Genomic DNA, 25750 nt, shown 5'->3' with positions numbered 1-25750 from the left:
AACAGATGCTTCTGAATTAGGGGTAGTGGCTGTACTATCACAACTTAACTCAGAGGGCCAGGATCAACCTGTTGCTTTTATCATCAGGAGGTTGACCCCTAGAGAAAAAAGTGTTGGTCTGCCATAGAGAGGGAAGCCTTTGCTGTGGTCTGGGCCTTGAAGAAGCTGAGACCCTACTTGCTTGGGACTCACTTCATTGTTCAAACAGACCACAAACCTCTATTATGGCTTAAACAAATGAAAGGTGAAAACCCTAAATTGTTAAGGTGGTCCATCTCCCTACAGGGTATGGACTCTGCAGTGGAACATAGACCTGGGAGAACCCAGTCCAACGCAGATGGACTCTCCAGATATTGCCACTTAGACAATGAAGACTCACCTGGGCAAGGTTAGCCTTATTGTCCCATGTTTGGGGGGGTGTAGGAAAGTGCCATCTTTCTTGGCATGTTACCCCCATTTTTACCTGTATGTCAGTATGTTTTTGCCTGTCTCACTGGGATACTGATGGTCAGGACCCCAGTGCTCATAGTTTATGGCCTAATGTGTGTGTCTGTATAGTACTGGACTGTGTCACTGAGGCTCTGCTAATTAGAATCTCAGTGCTTATGCTCTCTCTGCTTTTAAATTTGTCACCGTAGGCTAGTGACTCTGTTTACCAATTTCAATTGGCACACTGGACCCCCCCCTTATAAGTACCTAGTATATGGTACCTAGGTACCCAGGGCATTGGGGTTCCAGGAGAACCATATGGGCTGCAGCATTTCTTTTGCCACCCATAAGGAGCCCAGACAAATCCTTTCACAGGAATGACACTGCAGCCTGCGTGAAATAGTGCACACATTATTTCACAGCCATTTTCACTACACATAAGTAACTCATAAGTCACCTTGAATAGGGCACATCAGCTGGGTATGGCTTGGTTCCAGTGGCACAATGAGCAGGGGACCTACATCTGGGCATACTCTCCCACTTATGGCATCACACTGAAGTGCACAAAAGAGTGATGGATGGAATGCTGAAATTAATCTCAGCAACTGGACAATGGATTGAGATGCGGACTGAGTAATTGCCATTGACTGAGATTAATTTAAGGCGTTCCATCCATCACTTTGTTTTTGATGCCCTGGTTTAAGATTTAGACAGTCAAATAGCACCCGCAAGAGTTTACATGTTCAGGACTACTTGTGCTTGATTTAGTAAAAATGTAGGATAATCACCAACAATTATATGACCAACAGTTTCTTTGACAGTTGATAGTAGTGCAAGACATGTTCAAGCATTGGCCCTCATTATGACATTGGCGGTCAGCTGACCACAATGCCAGCGATGGTAGTAGTACCGTTGCCAGACCGGTGATGAAAGCCACCAACTTATGACCATGGCAGTGATCCCTCCCATAGACAGCCATGTACCACCTGAACCGTCAGTGCAGTCCGTCCACTGAGCATGGCGGAAGCCATCTTCAGGCAGGCTATAGTCAACAACCCGCCCACCATATTATGACATAGACCAGCAGGATTTCCAGGGCGGGATCACCGCCACCCAAAGCCTGGCGGAAACACATCATATAAAAGGAGACACTCACGTTTAGGGACACAGAGGAGTCCGCGGCCGCCATGTAGCCCGAACTGGAAGTCTTCCAGATGCTGTACTATACAATGGCAGTCTAGGAGCACCAACGCCGACGAAGACGGTGATGGTGAGTACAGCCGCCTACCACACAAGGGAGGGAGGGGAGAGTGACACACACACACGCACAACACACAGCAAACACACAAATCACACACCCAGAACAACTATGTTTAGTAAATAGACAGCATCAAAACCCAGGGGCAAAGAATGCTAGGACACATATCTCTGGTCCACCCACTATAATCATGTTGGAAAACGAGCTCAAATTCAAATGAATATATATTTACAGTTGTACAAATGTACAGCAAGGACCATTGGCCAGTCCAAAATCATCAAATGGACACAGGGCAACGTTGAAGGCCCTACTTGACTCCTGACAGCCAAGTCACTCCATTGGGCAGGGGCATCATGGAGGTGGTAGGCAGGCACCTCAGGGGGCAGATGGGGTTAGGGTGATGTGGGGTTTCTTCTTGGGGAGGGGGGTCCTTGGGCTAGGGTTTGGGAGGAGGCGGATCCTTGCCCTTCTGTTTTGGGGGCATAGGAGTGGCCTTGGGACGGGGGACGGAGTGCCACTCTTTTTCCCCTTAGTGGCAGGAGTACTCTTGGGGGGGGGGGAACAGGAGTCGACTGGGAGCTGGAGGTACTGGGCTGGGGGGGGTTGGACCTTTCTCTTACAGGCAGGACAGGGGGAAGAGGTCAAGGCGGGAAAGGAAAGGTTTCTTAGGACCAATGGGGCAGGGTGTGGGAGGAGGAATGGGAGTGGAGATAGAGGGAGTGGTTGTAGGAGGAGGAGGAGTGCTGGACTTGGGTGCAGGTTCATGGACATTGTGCGTGTGTGAGGTGGATGGCTGTTGGGTGTCTGAGTGGGAGCGTTTATGTGTCTTTGGAGAAGGGGCAGACAGGATGGGAGAGGACAAACAGGACGTGTGTATGTATGTTGTGATGGTGTCTGCAAGTGAGGTCGGTGTGCTGCATGAGGTGGTGGTGGTGACTGCACATGTGGTATGTGGGGTGCTTGTCTGCATGTCTACTTTTGTTGTGACTGTAGGCAAGGCTGTACAGTTGGCAGGATCTGGGACTGATGATGCATCGCATGCAGGTTTGAGTGCTGATCTGACTGTGAGGGAGGAGGAGGAAGGGAAGACAGTGGAAGCAGTGGCTGTTGTGTGTGCATCTGGTTGCTGGCTCTGTGTGTGCTTGTGTAGTGAAGTTTGGTTCCTGTGTTTGTGCAAGTCCTGTCTGTTGTTTTGTGCGCATGCTTGTCAGATTATGTGCGTGGGATGGGTTGGTGGAGGGGGCTATGGGACGGGAAACAGGTAGTTGGAGGGGGAACAGAAGAAACAGGGACACTGATGAGGAGGCCAGAGCCTGAAGAAACAGGGACACTGATGAGGAGGCCAGAGCCTGAAACGATCTCTGTAGGGCAACCAAGCCACCATGAATGCCCTCCAGGAAGGCACTGCATTGCTGTATCTGGGATACCAGCCCCTCGATGGCATTCACAATGGTTTACTGCTCTACGGAGATGGATCTCAGGAGGTCAATAGCCTCCTCACTGAAGGCAGCAGGGCTGACTGGGACATGGTCTGCGGTGCCTGGGGCGAAGGAGATGCCCACCCTCCTGGGTGAGCAGGCATGGGCAACTGGGTGGAGGGCTACTAGGAATGGCGGGGCTGGAATGCAGGGTGGCAGAAGATGAAGTAGCTGGGGTGGTCTCAGAGGGGTTTGCCACCATCAGGGAGCTTCCATTGGAGGAGGAATCAGAGTCTGTAGTGGTTTCTCCTGTCTCCCCAGTGGTGCTCCCCCGGCCCTCCAACCCACTGGTCTCCTCGGTATCTGTGCTCTCTGCCTCCAGGGTCCCGTAGGCTGCAGCTCCCCCACTTACCGGTGTCCCTGCTCCTTTGCCAGATGATGCTAATGCCACATGGACATGATGACAAAAGGAGTGGGGAGAGAAAGGCAGCACAGGGTCAATAAAAGCACCAACAGCACATATGGCATACACATCACAATCACTCCCTGGGACTTACATTGCGCAGTATGGACCACAATGACAAACCATTGCATAGGTATGACAGCAGTAAGGAATCCATACACTACCAACTGCACAACTACTGGGACTAACTAAGCCCTGTCTGCCATGGTATGCTAGCTACTTACCAATACCACAAATGCATCCCACTCTACATAGCTAAGAAGGACCACAGAGGAATAGCTAAACCAGTATTTTGGGGCATCCACTGGCTAGAACCTTGCGCCCAAACCACATGGCAGGCAACATATACAAAATACCACACAGTCTGTACTCACCACCTTGTGGCTGCTGTGCTGCCCTCAAGCACCCATCAAACTCAGGATTGGTCACCACCAGTATGCAGGCTATTATGTGGGTCAGGCTCAGATGTGCTACCCTCCCTCGTTGGGAGAATGTTCTCAGCTGGGCCTCCGCGGTCTTCTGGGCCCAGCGTCTCAGGTCCTCCCACCATTTCCTGCAGTGGGTACTCTGCCGGCTATGGACCCTCATGGTGCGCACGTCCTTGGCGATGGCACACCACAACCCTTTCTTTTGATGGGGGCTGACCTGCAGAGGAGACACAGACAGAAGGACACCACGAACTAAACAATCCAGTCTGCCACACAAATGGCTCACATACTGCATTTTCCCCTCATCAAGCACATCCATGACCTATACCTCTGCATACACACTGCATGCAGTCCAACCCTCCCAAATGACACACTGTTAGCACACATATATCTACATGCAGCTATGTCACATCCAACGTACCCATGATGTACTCACCTGTTGGTCTGGAGGCCCATACAACTGCCCATACAGGGGTTGGATCCCATCCACAAGCTTCTCCAACTCCTCAGATGAGAAGCTTGGGGCGCTTTCCCCTGTAGCATGGGCCATCGCAGATTCCAGACACAGGTCACAGCAGCCCATGCAGTGGAGATGTAGTACAGTGGAGAGTCAGGAATCAAGTGAAGTGGTAAAAAGAAAATGGCAGTCACGTCTGAGGCGGTGAGCACCGTCACCGCCGACGTTGATAATCATTGGTTCCTGTACTCCGTAGAGCCCCATGTTAGCTAATGAGGATTAGCACGGTGGTGCAGACTGCCTTCCGCCATGATGCCTAAACCTGGCGGAGTGAGGTCACTTCCACCTGTCCCTGCATACAGGACAGACGGTTGCCATTCCCTACTGCTAGTGCTCATCTCGGGAATAAATATGTGCTTCATTTGTATCGACTGTTCACACCTAGACACTTCCAGTCACCTACATACATACATGCTCTGTGTACTATGATTTTGTGTGTCCATAGGTCCTGTAGCCACACCCAATTTCCTTTTGGCTCCCTTAGATACCAACCACTGCGGAGGATGAGGATGAGGAGGCAAGCACCTGTGTACAGACCCCTTGTGGACTTGGCTACACTAGAGGACTGGCACATCATACTCACCTATCATCTGGACAGGGCCACCATTGCCGAGCTGTGTGCACAATTGGAGCCTGACCTAATGCCTGCTGTCCGTAGCACTACAGCTATTACCTCTGTAGTACAGGTACTCACAGTGCTCCACTTTCTGGCAAGTGGTTCATTCCAAGTGACAGTGGGCTTGGCTGCAGGAATGTTACAGCCAACGTTTTTGATATTGCTTGGAAGGATTTTCGCTGCCTTGCTCAAACACATGAGCAGCTACATTGCATTCCCCCAGAGTGAATATTTGCCCACTGTGAAGGCTGGATTCTACACCATGGGACACATACCAAATGTGATTGGGGCCATTGACGGGACCTATATTGCCTTGGTTCCTCCCAGGACAAATGAGCAGGTATAAAGGAATAGGAAGAGTTTCCACTCAATTAGTGTCCAGATGGTGTGCCTTGCAGATCAGTACATCTCCCACATCACTGCCAAGAATACTGGATCTGTGCATGATGCCTATGTCTTGAGGAAAAGCAGCATCCCACAGGTATTAGCACAACTACAGAGGCAATGAGTGTGGCTTGTAGGTGAGCATGAGTCTTAACACAATGTGTGTCAGTGTATGGCAACTGGAGATGTACTCCATGCCAATGTAAATGGGTAATGTGTATCCCTCACTACTTCTAGATGATTCCAGCTTCCCAAACCTGTCCTGGTTGTTGAACCCTTTCAGGAATCCAAGAACAGGGGTTGAAAATCGGCACAATGAGGGACATGGACATACCAGAAGGGTTGTAGAACGCACATTTGGCCTACTGAAAGCCAGGTTCAGGTGCCTCCATTTGACAGGTGGGTCCCAATGCTACGCCCCTAAGAAGGTCTGCCAGATTGTGGTGGCATGCTGCATGTTGCACAATTTGGCCCCCAGACGCCATGTGCCCTACCTGCAGAAGAAGGGGTGTGACAATGCACCTGTGGCAGCAGTAGACACTGAGGAGAGTGACGAGGAGGAGGATGTGGACAACAGGACACATTTCTTACAGAAGTACTTCCAATGACACTCAGGTAAGACTGCAGATCTGTTGATTTCTCCATTTCTATTGAGTGCTGTGTGCCAGCTGTGTTGTGCCAATCACTGCATTACACTTTCTATTGAATGTCACTTATGCCTTCCCTCTTTTTAGATGTTGGTGTGGTAACAAAAGTGTACTGATGTGATGGCTACAGACTGCTTTACAACATTTGTTTGATGGAATCATATTTTACAGGACATTTGCACAGGATGATACAGCCAATTACATTGAACATTGTCTGATAAAGACCTATTACTCCAGTTGTGTTCAAGGGTGTTTATTGAAATGACAATAATGAAGGGATAGTGCAATAGAGTGGGGTGATGGTTGAGGTAAACCAGAGTGTGGTGGTCCAGGTGGTCCGGAACACAGGTACAACGTCCATGGGCCATAGGATGAGGAGTAATGGCAGTCCAAAGTGAACAAGATGACTCAGTGGCACACAAGGGGGACATTCTGGAGGGGCTCATTTCCTGGCGGTGGTCTTGGTCTTGGCAACAGTCTCTGGTGTCTATCTGGGTCGCAGGGACCGTTGCAGAGTGGTTCTTTTGCTGCAGAGGAAGAAGTGCAGGTGGCCTGTGGGTCCTGTGGCAAATCCTCCTGTCCAATAGCTGCAGCAGATGTTGATGGATGCTGAGTGGAGTGGCTAGTGGGCAGCTGGTGTGCTCTTTTTTCCCGCATGGTGTTGGCCATGTCACCCAGCACCCCTACAATGGAGGCCACGTTGGCATTTAGGCCCTGCAACTGTTGCATGACCGCCTGGTGGTGTACCCCCTGCAGCCGCTGTTTCTCCTGCCTGATGGTGATGACCTGGCCCATCCTGTTCTGGGATCTTTGATAATGCCGCCAGGACATGTGTGAGTGCCTCCACGGCAGTCGGTTCCCTGGGCCTGCCCCCGGTGCACAGCGGACCTGCCACTGTCCCTGGGCCCCTGTGCCTGTGACCCCTGATTGGTGTGCCCTCTCCCACTTACACCACGACCTTCTTCGTCTTGCCTGTGTAGTGTCGATTTGGGTCTCTGTACAGGTGGGCACACTATTGATCGACATGTCCTGGGGACAGGGGATTGGGGAAGTTGGGTGGGTGCTGTGGTGTTTGAGTCCGAGGGGGGTGCCCTGTGGTGGACTGACTGTGGGATGTTGAAGCCGACTGACCTGTGGTCCCAGATGGGCCAAGGAGTTCATCCAGTTCGAGACATCCAGAGTTGTTGTCATCACTGGTGGCCTCTTCTGGTGGGGGACTGGGTTGCTGTGGCACCTGCTCACCGCTGACACTGGCTGGGGCACCTGTGGGGATGTAAGTGATTTGTTAAGGTCATTGTCTGTCACAGTTTCCGCATTTCTACCTTTCCTTATGGGTTTGGTGTTGTCCTCCCATCTTTGGTGGTGTATGGTGCTGGATTGTGGGATTGGTAGTACTACATGCTGTCCATGCAATACTGGTGGGTGTGAATGTAGTGCTGGGAAGGGTGTGCCTGCAGTGGGTAGGTCATGCAGGGGTACAGATTTACCTGTGGTCATTGGGGCGGTGTACTGTATGGGATGGAGTGGGGTGAAGGGAGTCAGGGTGAGGGGGTGACATGCCATGCAGGTATCAGTGGTGGTAGGTAAGTAATGGTGATTTACCCATGTCCAGCCCACCAGTGACTCCAGTGATGCCAGATTGCCATGACTTGCTCCTCCCATGTTGTCATTTGTGGTGGAAGAGGTGGAGGTCTACCGCCAGACCTCATGATGGCGACCTGGTGCCTTGATGCAGTGGAACGCACCTCCCCCCGTAGGTCGTTCCACCGCTTTCGTATGTTGTTTCTGGTGCGTGGATATTGTCCCACAGAGTTCACCCTGTCCACAATCCTCCGCCATAGCTCCATCTTCCTGGCAATAGAGATCTGCTGGACCTGTGTACCAAACAGCTGTGGCTCTACCCGGATGATTTCCTCTACCATCACCCGCAACTCCTCAGCTGTAAATCGGCGGTGCTTTTGTGGGGACATGCCTATTGTGTGTTGTGTATGTTGATGCGTGTATGTTGGGGGGTCAGGAGGGGGAGGGGAGGGGGGTGGCTCAAGGCCCCTATCAGTGTAAGGGAGGAATTTCCTGGCACTAATAATGTCTACCATCATGTTTTTTGTGGCGGTAAGATTGCCACGAAAACCATGGCTATAGGCGGGGTCATAATCTAGCGGGTGGCACTGTGAGGGCCACCTGGCTGGAGACCGAAGTCTCCAGCCCGGCGGCTGTTACAGCCGTGGCAGACAGAGTGGTACATTGGCGGTTTGGCTTGAGCTGGAAAAAAAAAGTAGTGACATTGTCAGGGGGTCTGCCCTTTCCATCACAAGGCAACCCTGTAGAATCTAATTCATATATATATATATATATATATATATATATATATATATATATATATATATATATATATATATATATATATAGAGAGAGAGAGAGAGAAAGAAAGAGAGAAGTATCTATGTATATTTATATATTTGTATATATATGTGCGTGTATATATATATATACACACACACACACACATACACATACAGATAAATGCATATAAACACATATAAATACATAAATATACACATATATATACAAACACATGTATATATATATATATATGTATATATATATATATATACACACACAAACAAACATACATATTTTAACCCCTTAAGTGTGTCTGTCGGCCATTGGCAGTCACCCGGGAGGGACTAAAAGAAACCTCCGGTGCCAGCACCGGAGGATTCCTTTTTAAAAAGCAGAGGGAGACGCAGAATCAGTTCTGAGTCTTCTTCCCCCCTCAGTGGGGGGCCGTCATTAGTAGGTAATTAAAGCTAGGACCTAGTTTCCATAGGAAAAATGTTTTTTGTTTTGCCAATAACTTTGGCAAGTTTGATAAATCTTCACAAAACTTTAAAAAATAGTCTGCCACTCACTTCTGCTGCTGTCTTGACAGTTTTGAGGTGATTTGTCAAGCAAAGTCAGAGAAAAATGGGGTTTCCAAAATGCGTTTTCCCCATGCAATTTCCCATAGGGATTTTAGATACAACTACAGTCCAAACCACTAGATGGAATTATAACAAATTTAGCAGAAAGCTAGATTTTGGTTCAGAAAATGTGCTTTTTATAATTTGGTGTTAATCTGTTCAGTAGTTTTGTTGATATTAAAAGAAAAAGAAATATAGATATCCAGAGATGTGGATCCTACATGGATCCGACAGGCCATATTCTGAGATGTGATTGGCTGCCAACACTTCATCCAGGAAGTGTTGGCAGACATTTTGGGACTCCCAAAATAAAGCATAAAAATAAAGAGGAGGGTGGAGGGTAGAAATATTGTGCTGGGACCCTCCCAGAAGCTAAAAACATTATTTTTCAATTTTGTTGTGAAATCACAGAGGATCTGTGAATCTGCGGCCAAATAAAAATAAAAAACCTCCCTATGGCATTCAAAATATATAGGAGGGGAGCCATGTGGGCCCCCTCCCCAAGCTCTAGAGAACTCTGGGAACCACCACCTCCCCCTACTTTTACAGCATATAGGATGGGGGCTGCCTGGACCCCCTCTTTGGCCCTTTCGGGCCTTGCAAACCACCACCTCCCCAAGACCATCAATCCCAAAAGAAACGGGCAGAGGCCACAGAGCCCCCCCTCCCAGGGCATTTTCAGCCCTAGGCACCATCACCTCTCCAAGGCTGGCCATGTGCAAACTAAAGGAGGGGCCCCTTCCTGGAACCACTAATGGCCCTGGGTCCACCACTCCCTAGGGTTGGCTTCCTATCTCCCAAGGTGCCCACCCTCAGAAGATAGCAATTTGCTTTCACTTGACAGGAGCTTTGACAGCTCTTACCAAGAAAGCATACTGTAAGTCCACTCCCAGCAGACTGGAGCAGGAAAACAGATCCAGTTCACTGGTAGCAGAATTCATCTGTTTGGTGAAAGGATTTCTCCTGCATTGGTCTAGTCGCCATAAAGTTGAACAGAGGATTAATATGCCTGCTGCAACTAATGCGTACTGTGCAGATCACAGATCTGTATTTTATTGGGATAGCTGAGTGGATTATTGCTTTTTGTCACAGAGAATTTTTTGTTGCTGCAATTCATAAGATACAACTTTAATATAGAACAGTGACTGTTGCGAACTGTTTTCAAAGAGTTGCATGCAGACTGCATAAAATAGGTTAAGACATTATGGCCCTCATTACAACCCTGATGGTCGGTGATAAAGTGGCGGTAATACCGCCAATAGGCTGGCAGTAACCACCGCCAAATTATGACCATGGCAGAAAGATCTCCGAAAGACAGCCAATGTACCACACCGACTGCTACGGCGGAAACAACAGCCACCACGCCAGTAGCCTTCTGCAGCCAGGCGGAAGTCAAAGTTCTGGCCACCATATTATGACCCTGCAAACCGCCACCTTTTCCGTGGCGGTACCAATGACATGAAAAGCCTGACGGAAACAGTGCTCAAAAGGGAAAGGGCTCACCATTGGCAACACAGGGAACAACGCTGCTGCCATGGAGCCGGAACTGCATGTCTTCCCCATGATCTTTTACATTCTGCTCCACCACGAACACCAACGCCGGCGAAGACGACAACGGTGAGTACAGCCACCTAGCACACAAGGCGGGGGGTGGGAAAAAGAGAGTGACACATACAGGTACCACACACACACCCCCAACACCACACACACAATCAGCTGCATTACAAAAACAATTTGACCCCGTAACTCGGATGAATAATGCAAGGACAAAACGATTTTAAAAAGTGAATGTAAGGAGATCAACACAGCATGAAAAATAGGATAGGCAAGATAATAGATATATACATATGTACATAAAAAGGGACACAGCCCAGTCTACAATGTTCATAGGCCACAGGCCAAAGTCCAAGGCCACACATGTCACCTGCATTAACACAGAGAGAACACTGCAGGGCCATCAGTTGGTAAATAGGCAGGCGCCTCAGGGGGATGGGGGCACCTCAGCCAGGAGATGGAACAAGACTACTGGTTCCTGGAGGCGGCAACATGACCTGTGCCGGGTCCTGGGGAGTGCAAGGTTACATTCTCTCAAGTGGGTGACTTGCCCACTTGCTCTGGAGGGGGCAACGTGTCCTGTGCTTGGTCCCGAGGAGAGCAAGGCCACAGTCTCTCGAGTGGGTGAATACCCCACTGGTTCTGGAGGGGGCAACATGCCCTGTGCTTGGTCCTGGGAGTGCAAGGCCACAGTCTCTCGAGTGGGTGATTTGCCCACTTGCTCTGGAGGGAGCACTGTGCCCTGTGCTCTTGATCCTGGGGAGTGTTGTCCATGTGGGTGTTTTACCCACTGGTTCTAGAGGGGGCATCGTGTCCTGTGCTCTTGATCCTGGGGAGTGTTGGTATGTGGGTGTCTTACCCACTTGTTCTGGAGGGGGCCATGTGCCCTGTGCTCTTCATCCTGGGGAGTGTTGGGCATGTGGGTGTCTTACCCACTGGTTCTGGAGAGGGAATCGAGCCCTGTGCTCTTGATCCTGGGGAGTGCAAGGTCACAGTCTCTCAGGTGGGTGCCATACCCACAGGATTTGCAGGGGCAGGCCAGACAGCAGCCCATGGAGGCAGGATTACATACCGTCTGCCGGCAGTGACGGCTGCTCAGTGGTGGTGGTGCTGCTAATGGGGGGAGGCTCCTGCCCATCCCCAGCAACCTCGGACGGCTGCTCAGAGGAGGTGGTGGTGCTGCTGGGGAGGGAAGCTCCTGCCCATCTCCTGCAACCTCGGATGGCTGCTCAGTGGAGGTGGTGGTGCTGCTGGGGAGGAGGTTCCTGTTCATCCCCTGCAACCTGTGACGGCTGCTCAGTGGAGGTGGTGGTGCTGCGGATGGGGGGAGGCTCCTGCCTATCTCCTGCAACCTCGGACGGCTGCTCAGTGGAGATCGTGGTGCTGCTGGGGGGGGGAGGCTCCTGCCCATCACCTGCAACCTCAGATGGCTGCATAACCATGGTTGGTGGTGGGGGCTCTGTCACAGTTCCTGCCCAGGCCCCTTGGTCTTCCTGCCTGCTGGTTCAGGCTCCTTGCTCTTTCTGGCAGCTGTGGCAGGCTCCTTTCCCTTCTTGACAACTGGTGCAGGCTTCTTGTTCTTCCTGGCAGCTGGGGCAGGCTCCTTTCCCTTCTTTCCTGCTGGGGCAAGCTCTTTGCTCTTTCTGGCAGCTGGGACAGTCTCTTTTCCCTTCTTGCCTGCTGGGGCAGGATACTTGCTCTTTCTGGCAGCGAAAGGGGAGGTCCCTGTAACCCCACTGGATTAGGGACAATAACAATACAAAAAAATCAAAATATCCAACAGGGATAAATCTATACCAAGTATCTAAGCAAAAAACTCAGTTTTTTACTGAGTAGTAATTTCTTTATTACAAATAAATCAATTCAATCATAGTGTCAAAAATCGCCTGTACACCTAGAAAAATAATGCACAATCAAACTATATACAAATCCAAAACAACCCTAACATTCCAGATAAGCACAGTGAGACATAAAATAAAAGCTGCTTAACCATCAGGTTGCAAGCAGTCATTAATCCAGGTAGTGACAGTTGTGGGAGGAAAGTATCCTGTTCCAGTGAGGGAAATCAATCACTTATATAGAAGTCCGATCCACTCCCCAAATTATTCAATCCAAATGTTTCAGGAATTCCAACAGTCACTCCTTAATACGATATAGTCGACGCGTTTCGGCCTTATCAACTACGGCCTCCTCAGGCCAATGAAGACAGTGCCTATATATACAACACAGAAAATTACCTACCAAGACTTATAATCATAACAACCAAAGGTACCACCAGGTGTGGGAGGAAACCCCACCTGTTTACCAACAACACTTCATGTGTGCACATAACGAAAAATATATATATTAAAAAGTGAAACCAAAAAACAAAAAAGATTATGGGGGTCATTCTGACCGCCAGGGCCAACGACCGCGGAAGCACCGCCAACAGGCTGGCGGTGCTTCCGGGGGCATTCTGACCGTGGCGGTAAAGCCGCGGTCAGAAAAGGGAAGCCGCCGGTTTCCCGCCGGCTTCCCGCTGCCCCAGGGAATCCTCCACGGCGGTGCTGCAAGCAGCGCCGCCATGGGGATTCCGACCCCCTTCCCGCCAGCCTGGTTCTGGCGGTTTTCACCGCCAGAACCTGGCTGGCGGGAACGGGTGTCGTGGGGACCCTGGGGGCCCCTGCAGTGCCCATGCCACTGGCATGGGCACTGCAGGGGCCCCCCAACAGGGCCCCACATAGATTTTCAGTGTCTGCGTGGCAGACACTGAAAATCGCGACGGGTGCAACTGCACCCGTCGCACCCCTTCCACTCCGCCGGCTCCATTCGGAGCCGGCATCCTCGTGGAAGGGGGTTTCCCACTGGGCGGGCGGACGGCCTTCTGGCGGTCGCCCGCCAGCCCAGCGGGAAACTCAGAATGACCGCCGCGGTCTTTTGACCGTGGTACGGTCTTCTGGCGGTTCCCGCCAGGCCGGCGGCATCCGCCGCCGGCGGGGGTCAGAATGACCCCCTATATGTACAAAGAATCAGGCTAAACCCCATCTAAAGTCCATTTTGTTAATTAAAAAGGAAGAATCAATCCAAGAGGTATACCACACAGGACTAAAAAACTTGTGAACAAAATAATAATACTGAAGAAACAAAGAGAACATATAGCCCTCCAAAAATTAATCAAAACAATAATCATCATGCTTAAATGTAAAGGAAAAGGAAAACGGAGAGATGCGTAACTCAAGGGACTAACCTTAGCGAATTCATTAGAAGCACAAGCAGTAATTTAAAGGAGAATGTAGCCGGACTCATGCTGTGTGAAATAAAGTAACATGAGCTTAATGAAACAGGCTTGAAGAAATCACAAGAGCCTGTCAACCGCGAGCGCGTCAAAACAGGCGGCGCCTACCTTATTATCAAGAAGTTGCCAGCCGTCTGTAAACAGAAATGAGAGCTTCGCCGTGAGACACGCTAGAACGGCGTGCATTTAAATAAGCTGCACCTCAGGCCGTCACCTTAGCTATGCGTCCTCAATCAACATAAAAAAGGAGACTTAACGTGTTACTCATGCTACATCAAGACTGTGGGGGCCATTTTGAAGTGTGCAAGAAAAATAACTCAAAACATGCTAAAAGAACAGAATGCTTGACATACTTAGATTACTACCATGTTAATGAAAGGCATTTCAATTACAATACATATTATCATGTTTTGACAATAAAAACGATTACAAATATAATACAGACACCAAAAAATAAGTAATCAATAAACAAACTGCACAAACATTACATAATTCGAGGACTTATAATGGATACAAAATCATAAATGGGACCTCTGCCACAATTATTGATAGAGCCTATCTCAATCTTCACAAAATGTATTATTTTAGAAACATTCGTAATTGTCCTATATGCACTAAAAACAACAACATATAACATTAACAGTGACATTAAACAAACTTAGTATACAACTCTGGGACTGATTCTGTCCAACATATTCCACATCACACGGAGTGTAAAGTTAGAACCACTATGGAACAGTTTAATTAAGATTTAATTAAGGCCCACATCTCAGATAAATCATTTAGCCCCCGTCTGGCCGTCCCAAATCTTTCTATCAGACGAGCTTCCATTTTATCCAAAGCGGAAGCTAGTAGGATATCTGTTTTTGTTTTGTCCACTACATATAAGATAGACCATTTGATGTCATCTGGACGATGGACCTGTTCAATGTAGTGGTCAACCAAAGGGGCACCCCGTACTGTACATCTGATCCTGGACATGTGTTGAAGTATACGTGTTTTAGCCGGTTGTGTCGTCTGGCCAATATAGGTAAGTGAACACGGACATGTGATGCAATATATCACATGCCGTGTATTGCAGTTTGAAAAGCAACGTTGGTGGTGTATTTTACCATTCAACTGCACCCGTATACTTTTTTCTGTATATTGGCAAGCCAGATGTTAGGCAGGTGTGCTCCTAACTGTTTGTGACTTTAAAAAGGCTCCCTTGAGCCACTGGGCTGACGAGCTCTGGAGCAGGCACCGGCATGCCAGTGAAGAGGTATTGAAACCGGATGATTAATGGCAGCATTTCCAGCACCCCGCAAATTTGTTCTCTGCTGAAGAAGGGATTAACCCAGAAACACATGTGTCCAGAGATGCACAGCAAAGGCTGCACCTATTTAGAGGTGAAATATTTAAAAGTAACTGAGTTCGTTTTTTGAGGAAACTACATTTATCATGATGCAATGGGGCTGATTATTTGCTGGGATGTTAGGCAGGTGTGCTCCTAACTGTTTGTGACTGGCAAGCCAGGCAGTTCATGCATGGGAAATGGCCAATGATAGGAGGTAGGGATAGCATACTTCTCAGATCAATTTTCTTCTTACTGTTCGAAGTGAATGGAGCATGTACTAAGGAATGATAGATGTTACGGCCTCTTTTAAAAGCGAAGAGGGGTTTATCTAAGCATAAAGGGAGGAGCAACTTCCAATTTTTTTTCAATAATGGCTCTAACCCGATTCGCTTTAGGGTTATATGTTAGTACGCAGGTCAAAGGGCACACCCTATTTTTTAACTTGGGTACTAACAGGTGTTCCCGTGGAGTATACCATGCTCATTTGCATGCACCCTTAACAATTTTCTTTGGGTAGCCCCTGTTCAACAATCTAGAAATCAGAGCTTTTGTGTTTTGAAAATAATCTTCTTTAGTGGTACAGTTACGGTGAATTCGAAGAAATTGGCCATAGGGTGAATTCTCCTTAAGAGAAGGAGGGTCATTACTTGAAAAATTAAGTAAGGTGTTTCTATCGGTAGGTTTTTTGTATAAGCTCACCAAAATATGATCTTCAAAGGATTGGATCCATAGATCCAGGAAATTGATTTGTTTAGAATCAGAAGACAACGTAAACTTAAGATCAGGTGTTAAATGGTTAATCCAATCATGAAACAAGGAAAGGGCCTCCTGGTCACCTTCCCAGATCACAAAGATGTCATCAATGTATCTTAGCCATGTTTTGATATGGTTATGGAAGGGATTATTTAGGTCAAAAATCAATTTGTCTTCAAAAAATGACATCACGAGATTCGCAATTTCTGGGGCAAAATTGCACCCCATCGCTACACCCTTAACTTGCAGGTACATCTCATTATCAAATGAAAAGACATTGTTTTTTAAACACAGCGTGGCTAGAGCAAGCAGAAATGAAGAGGGGACCTTGTGAGAAAGAGGTCTTTGATCTAAATATACATTCATTATTTGTAATGCCTCATTTTGTGGAATATTAGTGTAAAGTGCCTCTATGTTTAAAGTCACTAACAATTGTGTTCTTTCATTGAAGGGATTACCTTCAAGTTTATTAGTCATATGCATAGAGTCCCGCACATATGCTTTTGTATTGTACATTAATGGTTTGAGAAAGAAATCCACATATTGGGCCAAAGGTTCCAGTAAGGAACCACAGGACGCAATAATTGGTCTCCCCGGAGGATTAGAGGCATCTTGATGTATCTTCGGGAGAATGTAGAGAAGGGGAATGCGTGATTGTTTTTGATTTAGAAAGTCGTATTCTTTCTTGCATAACAGCTGGGGCAGGCTCCTTTCCCTTGAGGCTGCCTGGTGCAGGCTCCTTCACCTTCAGGACATGTGGCCTGGATCCTTTTCCACCACGAGTGTCTGTGGTGATGACTGGGCCCGTAGACTGGGTGGGTGAGGTGCTTGGCTGGGTTCTTCCTACCCTGTCCATACGTGCAGGACGGGGGAGGGGTAGAGAAGAGGTCTATGGTGGATAGGAACAGTTTTTTAGGGAAATTGGAGCGGGAAAAGGGAGAAGGAATGGGAGTGGAGGAAGAGGCTACTGGTTGTTGGAGGTGTCTACTGCTTTTTGGTGCAGGTGCATGGGCTGTATGCTGTTGTGAGGTGGATGGCTGTTGGGTGTCTGAGTACTTGCCTTTGTGTACCTTAGGAGGGGGGACAGACACAGTGGAAGAGGACACAGGGGACATGTGCATGGCTGTTGTGGGGGTGTCTGCCAGTGAGGTGTGTGTTCTGCTTGGTGTGGTGGTGATGTTGGTAGTTGATGATGATGTAGCACATGCAAGTGTGAGTGTGGACGTAACTGGGTGGAAGGTGGAGGAGTAGGGGGAGACAGTGGAAATAGTGGATGTTGGTGTGTCTGCATCTGGATGGTGTTTGTGTGAGTGCCTGTGGGATGAAGTCTGATGCTTGTGTTTGCCTGTGACACTCTTGGGTGTTGTCTTGTGTGCATGCTCGTCTGCCTGTGTGCTTGGGATGGGTTGGGTTGAGGAGAATGGGCCTGGGAAGAGGAAGTTGGAGGGTAGAAACAGGGACAATGGCTGCCATCAGAAAGGAGGCCAGAGCCTGGATTGATCTCTGTAGGGCTGCCAATTTAGTGTGAATGTCCTCCAGGAATGCATTAGTCTGTTGCATCTGGACTGCCAGCCCCTGGATGGCATTCACAATGGTTGACTGCCCTACAGAGATGGATCTCAGGAGGTCAATAGCCTCCTCACTCAGGGCAGCAGGGCTAACTGGGGCAGGGCCTGAGGTGCCTTGGGCGAAGGAGATGCCCAGCCTCTTGGGTGAGCGGGCATGGGCAACTTGCTGAGGGGCTGCTGGGAGCGTGGAGTTAGTAGGGGGGTGGCGGTGGTACCTGTAGCAGGGGTGGTCACAGAAGTGTCCGCCACCACCAGGGAGCTTCCATCGGAGGAGTTACCTGTGTCAGAACTGTCCCCTCCAGACTCCGCTGTGGTGCTCCGCACACCCTGCGTCCCACTGGTGCCATCAGTCTCGGTCGACTCTGCCTCCTGAGTCCTGTGGGATGCTAATGCACAGAAGGATAGGATGACAAAACAAAAAGGGGGGGAGACAAAGGATACACTTGGTCAATGGCTGCACCAACACCACTGTTGGCGTACACAGCACCCTCACACACAGGGAACAGGCCTACAGAATATGCCATAGCATTAACAGAGATATATTTAGCAGCCAAGGCATGGGAGGGGTACACACCGCCAACCTGGGACCCACGCAGCCCTGATCAGTAGTAGATGCCTACGAGCCAGGTAGCAAGATTTTCCCTTCTGAACCCTAGCCACCAGGGGACCTATGGTGCAATGTCAGGCCTGGCCTAGGGGTACCCACTGACGCAGATCCATCACCGGGATACCACCCCACCAGCCATAAGTTGTAATGATGGGCACTGTACTTGCCCCCTTGTGGCTGCTGTGATGCCCTCAAGAGCCCATCCAGCTCAGGATAGGACACCGCCAGTATGCGGATCATCAGGGGGGTCAGGGTGCGACAGGCACCCCTTCCTTTTTGGGCCTCCGCTATCTTCCGTGCCCAGCGTCTCAGGTCCTCCCACTATTTGCGACAGTGGATGCTCCGTCTGCCATGGACCCCTCCGGGTCCGCACCTCCTTGGCGATGGCACGCCATATACCCTTCTTCTGATGGGCGCTGACCTGCAGAGGCAATACACACAGGAAAATATATTTAGACAAACAGTCCTGCTTGTTACAATTATGGCCACCGTTCCCCTTCACATCGCCATTAACATGCACATGGCCCAGCACACAACCTATACACTGCCCAGAGGACATCCACCCACCCCCCTTACACAAGGCCTTCACACACACCACTCCATGCATTCATGCCACATGCATCGTGCCCACAATGTACTCACCTGTTGGTCTGGAGGCTCTTACAGCAGTCCGTACTGGTGTAGGACCCCATCCACCAGTCTCTCCATCTCCTCCGAAGTGAAGGCTGGGGCCCTTTCCCCAGTCATACCGGCTATGGTAGGTTCCAGACACAGGTCACAGAAACACATGTTTCCTCTCCTGTGAATGATCAGGTAGCAAGTGAAGGATCAGTTAGAAAACGGCGGTCACGTCTGCGGCGGTGCACCATTGGCCACTTTACCTCATAGGGCCCAATATCAACCAATGAGGAATTGCACGGCGGTTCCCGACCGCCTTCCGCAACGGCGCACAACGTCAGAGGAATTACCTCACTTTCACCTGTTCCTCCACAAAGGACATGCGGATGGCATTTCGGGGGGGGGGGGGGGGGCAGGCTCTAGAAAATTGCTGCGTCACTGGTGAAATCAGGACATAATCGACAAATCACACTTACCCATTATAAGTTAACATCATGCAAAGTTCTGTTGTAGCTCCATTGTTCAGTTTGTGATCGGGTCTTCACTCTTTTGCCCCATAGATTCCTACTGCTGAGGATGAATAGGAGATGGAGACATACCCCCATGTACATACCCCTTGTGGACTTGGCAACACTGGAGGACAGGCACATTATCCTCACCTATAGACTGGACAGGGCCACAATCACAGAGCTGTGTGCCCAAGTGGAGCCTGGCCTGATATCTGCTATCCGTCACCCCTCCTGGCAACTGGTTATTTCCAAGTGAAAGTGGGCTTGGCAGCAGGAATGTCACAGGCATTTTTCTCTATAGTGATGAAAAGGGTGTTGTCTGCCCTGATTAAACACATGTGCAGCTACATTGTATTTCCCCAGGTTGAAGATTTGGCCACAGGGAAGGCCGAGTTCTATGCACTAGGACATATCTCCAACATAATTGGGGCGATTGATGGAACACATATTGCATTTGTCCCCCCTGTCAGAATGAACAGGTGTTCAGAAATCAGAAGAGTTTCCACTCTATTAATGTACAGATGGTGTGCCTTGCGGACCAGTACATCTCCCAGGTAAATGCTAAGTATCCTGGGTCGGTGCATGATGCCTTTGTCATAAGGAATAGCAGCATCCCAAATGTGATAGGCCAACTACAGAGACACAGAGTGTGGCTAATAGGTGATCCCTGGTTCCCACCCAGTATATGTTGGTGTATGCCTATGGTGTTGGCCATACTGGACAGTGTGTGGCTAAATGTTGTCCCTCAATATTTGTAGGAGACTGTGGTTACCCAAACCTATCATGGCTGCTGACCCCTGTGAGGAATGCCAGGACAAGGGCAGAAGAACGTTAAAATGAGGTACATGGGCGAACCAGAAGGATAATTGAAAGAACTTTTGGCCTCCTAAAGGCCAGGTTCCGGTGCCTCCATCTAACAGGTGGATCCCTGTGCTACTCCCCTAAGAAGGTCTGTAGCATGTAGTGGCATGCTGCATGTTGCACAACCTGGCCCTGAGACGCCATGTGCCTTTTCTGCAGGAGGAGGAGGCTGGACGTATGCCAGCAGTGGACTCTGTAGACAGTGAGGATGAGGAGGCAGAGGGTGAGGATGAGGACAACAGAACATCAGTGATCAGACAATACTTCCAATGACACACAGGTAGGACAGTGTTACTTCACATTTCAGTGACATTTGTTTGATTTTGTGTGGCACTGGCATGCTGATATTTCCCACTTCTATGCCCTCTAACTGTTCCCTCGGGCAATTCATGTTGCAGATGTTGGTGACCTCACAAATTCTCCTGGTGTGATCACTTCAGCCAGCTACAGGTCATTAATCTATGCTCATTTTTAGTTCAGTTGAATTGCAATGTTTGTACCTGTAACAATGAATACATAATTGAAAATATGACATACTCCAGACTTTTTCAAGGGTGTTTATTGAAGTGCTAAAATATAGAAGGGCAAGTGCAAGGGGATGGGGTGATGATGGAGGAAAGTCCAGGGTATTGTACCAGTCTGTTTGTAGCACAGGTGCATTGTCCAAGGGGGCATAGGAAGGGGAGAAATGGCAGTTCAAGGAGGACAGGGTGACAGAGTGGGACACAAAGGTGACAATCAGGAGAATCTAATTTCCTGGTGGGGCTCTTGGCAAGTGTCTCTGGCTTCTGTATGGATCGCAGGGAACATTTGCGGGGCGGTTCTCCTTCTGCAGGTGGAGGGGTGAAGGTGGCCTGTGAGTCCTGTGGCGGGGCCTCCTGGCCACTAGCGGCAGTGGAGGTGGAAGGCTGTTCAGATGTCTGGCTAGTGGCAGGGGCCCACTGTTGTGTGACTGCCTCACTCATAGTGTTGGCCATGTCAGCCAGCACCCCTGATATGGAGATCCGCGTGTTGTGGATGGCCTGCAAGTCCTCCCTGATCCCCTGGTACTGTCCCTCCTGCAGCCGCATGTTCTCCTGCACATTGTCCAGGATCTGGCCCATTGTGTCCTGGGAATATTGGTAGGCTCCCAGGATCTCAGCAAGTGCCTCCTGGAGAGTCGGTTCCCTGGGCCTGTCCTCCCCCTGGCGCACAGCAGTCCTCCCAGTTTCCTTGTTGGCCTGTGCCTCTGTACCCTGAACCGTGTGCCCACTGCCACTGACCCCAGGTCCCTGATTGTTTTGGGTATGAGGTGTGGCCTGGGGTCGCTGTAGAGGTGCTGATTGACGTGTTTTGGGGACAGAGGTGTGAGTACGCTGGGTGGGTGCTGTGGTGGCCTTTCCTGATGAGAGAGGCTCTGTGGTGGTATGTGACTGGGCCTGGGTAACCGGCTGTCCAGAGGTCCCTGATGGGCCAGGTTGGTCATCCAGATCCTGAAGACCAGAGTTGCTGTCATCACTGTGGGCCTCTTCAGTTGGGGGACTGGATATTGCTGGCATCCCCTCACCGCTGATATTGGCTGGGATATCTGTGGGGATGTAAATGACGTGTTATGATTTCTGTGTCTGACATATTGTGCATCCGTGGCTTGCCCTCTTTCATTGTATTTGCCCTGGCAGCTTTCACTTGTGCTTGTTGGTGTATGGTGGGTTTGTTAGTTCTCTATGGTGTGCATGCTTTAGTGATAGTGTCCATGCAGGACTGTTAGTGGTGTCCATGCATTGGTAGAGAAAGCAGGGCTTGCCATTGAGATAGGTGAGATGTGATGGTGGGGTGTGTGGAAGGTGGTGGAGTGATGGGAATGAGGGTGAGGGTATGTGGTGGCATGCAGGTAGGGGGGTAGTAGTAGTAGAGAGTTGACTTACCAGAGTCCAGTCCTCCTCCTACTCCGGCCAGGCCCTCAGGATGCAGGATTGCCAAGACTTTCTCCTCCCATGGTGTGAGTTGTGGGGGAGGAGGCGGGGGTCCACTGCCAGTCCTCTGTATAGCGAGCTGGTATCTTGCTGCAATGGAACGTACCTCCCCCGTAGGTCGTTCCACCTCTTCCTGATGTCATCCCTAGTTCCTGGGTGCTGTCCCACAGCGTTAACTCTGTCCCCAATTCTCCGCCATAGCTCCATCTTCCTACCTATTGATATCTGCTGCACCTGTGCTCCAAAAAACTGTGGCTCTACCCTGACAATTTCTTCCACCATGGCTCTTAGCTCCTCCTCTGTAAAGCGGGGGCATCTTTGTGGTGCCATGGGTGTTGTGTGAGGTGTGTAGGTGAGGGTGTGTTGGGTAAAGTGTTGGGGTGTGTGATGTGGGGTGCGTGAGTGGTGTATAGGTGTGTATAGTGTGTGGCTCTGGTTGTATCAGTGGTTTTGATGTCTCTCTGCTATGTGGGTGTGTATTTTATAGTGGTGTGGTGTGTTTATGGGTGTCAGGTGTGTATTTGAATTGTCCAATGGGGTGTTGTTTTGTTTCTGTGTGTCCATTCTGAGCGCAGCGGTATGTACCGCCAATGGTTTACTGCCGTTGAATGTCTGCCGTAGTGATTCTTGAGTCATAATGTGGTGGGTTTAGTTCTGTTGGCGTAACGGTGTGGGTTTGGATACCGCCAATTTATCACTGACCTTTGGTGTTGCGGATTTGTGTGTGTGGCTGAATAGTGACGGATTGGTGTGTGTGTGTGTCATAATATGGTGAACGGATATCCACCGCCGCGGCGGTAAGTTGGCGACAGTCAGCGTGGCAGTGAGTGGGATTTACCGCAAATGTCATAATGAGGGCCTATGTTTTTTTCCCTCAGTCTTTAATTCTCTATTTCCAATGTTGCTAAGAAGAGTTTGTTTGGGTAGATGCACATTATTTTTGGTCAAGCCAGCTTTACCAGCGCTTTAAGACAACTGAAATGTGTGTGAGAGATGTGCTATGAAGAGATGAGGGGCACTTTTGCCCTGTGGTAGTGAGAAAAGCAGAGGAGGAGGTTCTTGGAGCTGCACCAAAAATGATTGCCGCAGTGTGTGCCACCACTACTAAAGGCTATGATGATAGGTATGTTGTAAGGTGAAGTAATACTGAGTCTTTTTTTTTTTTTTTTTCTGTCTTTAGAGAACCTGCAGATTTCGGAAAGAAGGTAAGGTAAGGTGACTTTATCTTTATTTACTGTTGCACAAGTCTCACACACACACATATGCCTGCTGCTTTAGAACAACAAATCTGCCTTCTCCTTAGGATATTGTTTTAGAAGGGTGGTTTGAGCCACTAGCGAAGATGTCCTCTCAGTAGATGACTGCTGCCCAAGCCCTATCTCGGGTTATGGAGGAAAGCTCTGAGGCAGTATCAGAGACTGAGACAGCAGATACTGAGGCGGCATTTGAAGGATGGGAAAAGGGAGAAGAATCTGGAAGTGATTTTTCAGTCAGCATAGTCCTACCTGATGACTCATCTTACAGCGATGCTGAGGGACATGATGATGGCGGCCATGTTGCCCCTTTGCAGTCTATGCAGCGGGGCAACTGTAGCAGGTTAGACCAACACAAAGCATGGCAGAAAACCCTGACGGAGTGCTCTCTTGGCAGCCCATTAATTTAGTTCAGCCCCAAATTCCACCTTTCACTGACTACACTGGATGTAAAGTCAGTACAACCAGCTTTTCGTCAATTGACTATGTCCCTCTCTTTTTGGATGTTGACATCCTTGAGCACATTGTGCAGCAAACAAATTTGCATGCCAAACAATTTCTAAGGAAGAATGGATGCACTCAATGGCCTCATTCTAGGGCATACCATAGGACCTCCACTTCGCTTAAGGGGATGAAGATATTTTTGGGCCTTACGCTCAAAATAGGGTTAATGCAGAAACCAGCCTTGCAATCCTACTGGTCTACTTGCACTGTGTGGGCAACCACAACCTTCACACTGTACACAAGCAGAGATTGTTCTTTGCTATTGCAGCGCATGCTGCATTTCAATGACAATTCTGCTGCATTGCCCTGGGACCATCCAGACCATGACAGGTTGTTCAAAATTCAGCCTGTCATGGAACATATGTCTGCCAAGTTTCCAGAGATGTATACTTCTGGAAAGAATATAGCCATCAATGAGTCATTCATCCTGTACAAAGGGCGGCTACTGTTCAGGCAGCCCATTGCGAGTAAAACAGGTTGCCATTGAATTAACATGCTTTGTGAAAGCGCCACTGGCTGTGTGTGTGTAGCTTGTGAACGTATTCAGGGAAGGACTCCACTCTAAACCCTGAAGATTGCCCTCTCACTCTAGGAGTCACAGGAAAGAATGTATTGGGGGTTTTCCACCCACTCCTTCAACAGGTTATAACCTTTATGTGGACAGATGCTATACAGCAGTAGAGCTGATTAGTGAACTGTACAAAGCTGGCACTGCGGCCTGCGGTACAGTTTGTTGTCACCACAAAGGATTCTCACCGGATCATGTTTGTAAGAAGCTCCAAAAATCCCAGGGCACTGCATTGTGTTCCAACTGCTCACTATCAAGTTCTTGGATAGGCATGATGTGTACATGCTCACTAAAATTCATGATGAGAGCACTTCCCCTTCACGTTTTGGGTTCAGATGGCCAAAATTCACAAGCCCATCTGGATACTTGATTACAACAACTACATGGGTGGAGTGGATAAGAACGACCAGGTTCTTCAGCCATACCGTGTGATCGATATAACTAGCACGTGGTGCAAGAAACTGTTTACCCACCTGATCCAGACTGCAACATACAATGCTTGTGTTGCTTATCGTGAGACAACCACAGGAAGACTCATGTCTTTCTTTGACTTTCAATTGTCAGTCATTGAAGGTCTTACTGCTAGAGAAGCAGCAGCCTCCAATTCATTGTTCTGGAGGATGTGGCAAGGCTGTAGGAGCAACACTTTACTGACCACATTCCTTAAACACCTAAAAAGGCTTGACTTTGTATTATGATTGTTTTCACATCTTTTGTATAAGATATGTGAAAACAATCATCATACAAGATCTTGTGTCTTGTACACTTGATCAATAACATTGATTATGATACAAGTTAGTAATTGAGTTTTCACACTTTCAAAGCAAAAGTAGACGTGTCGGTGAATGAGTCCCAGGACATTTGTTTGGCTTATTACTTTAGGGAACTTAGGCAGTAATCCCCTGCATATTTGCTTTAGTTTCAATGGTAGATATGCTCACTCAGATCGAGGAATGAGGCCTCAGAAAGCATACTCAGACACCCCGACTTGCATCCCCAAACTGAAAGAAGCTGGATTTAGTACTGTAAGTGTGGTGATGGTGCGTGAAAGACACATTTTCTTGAGCTTCAAGTAGCTAGGGACGGAAGGCATTACAGTATGTTCACTTGGCAATTATACAGTATTAGTCAGGAGTCTGATGAGGACAGAGACATGAACGGGTGAAAAAACCTTATGCTGGGTGTGTTTTCACATAGGTATTGCATAGGTAGAAGACAGATAATAAAGGTAGTACAGATACACATGCCATGACTTCATCTTTACCTACTG

The 25750-nt window shown here is 48.9% G+C and overlaps 1 long non-coding RNA gene across 1 annotated transcript in view; it reads right to left on the bottom strand.

The window, feature by feature from the left end:
* LOC138297328 (uncharacterized) overlaps positions 1–14123 on the bottom strand; it is a 67299-nt gene extending 53176 nt beyond the window's left edge. Inside the window, exon 1 of the long non-coding RNA XR_011204029.1 lies at positions 14060–14123. This is a non-coding gene — a long non-coding RNA (uncharacterized lncRNA). The remainder of the gene's footprint in view (positions 1–14059) is intronic.
* Positions 14124–25750: the final 11627 nt, after the last annotated feature.

The sequence above is a fragment of the Pleurodeles waltl genome, chromosome 5 (assembly GCF_031143425.1).
Source record: "Pleurodeles waltl isolate 20211129_DDA chromosome 5, aPleWal1.hap1.20221129, whole genome shotgun sequence".
In the NCBI taxonomy this organism is placed as follows: domain Eukaryota; kingdom Metazoa; phylum Chordata; class Amphibia; order Caudata; family Salamandridae; genus Pleurodeles; species Pleurodeles waltl.
Note: the sequence above shows the minus strand (reverse complement) of the source record. Positions and strands in the feature narration are given on the sequence as shown.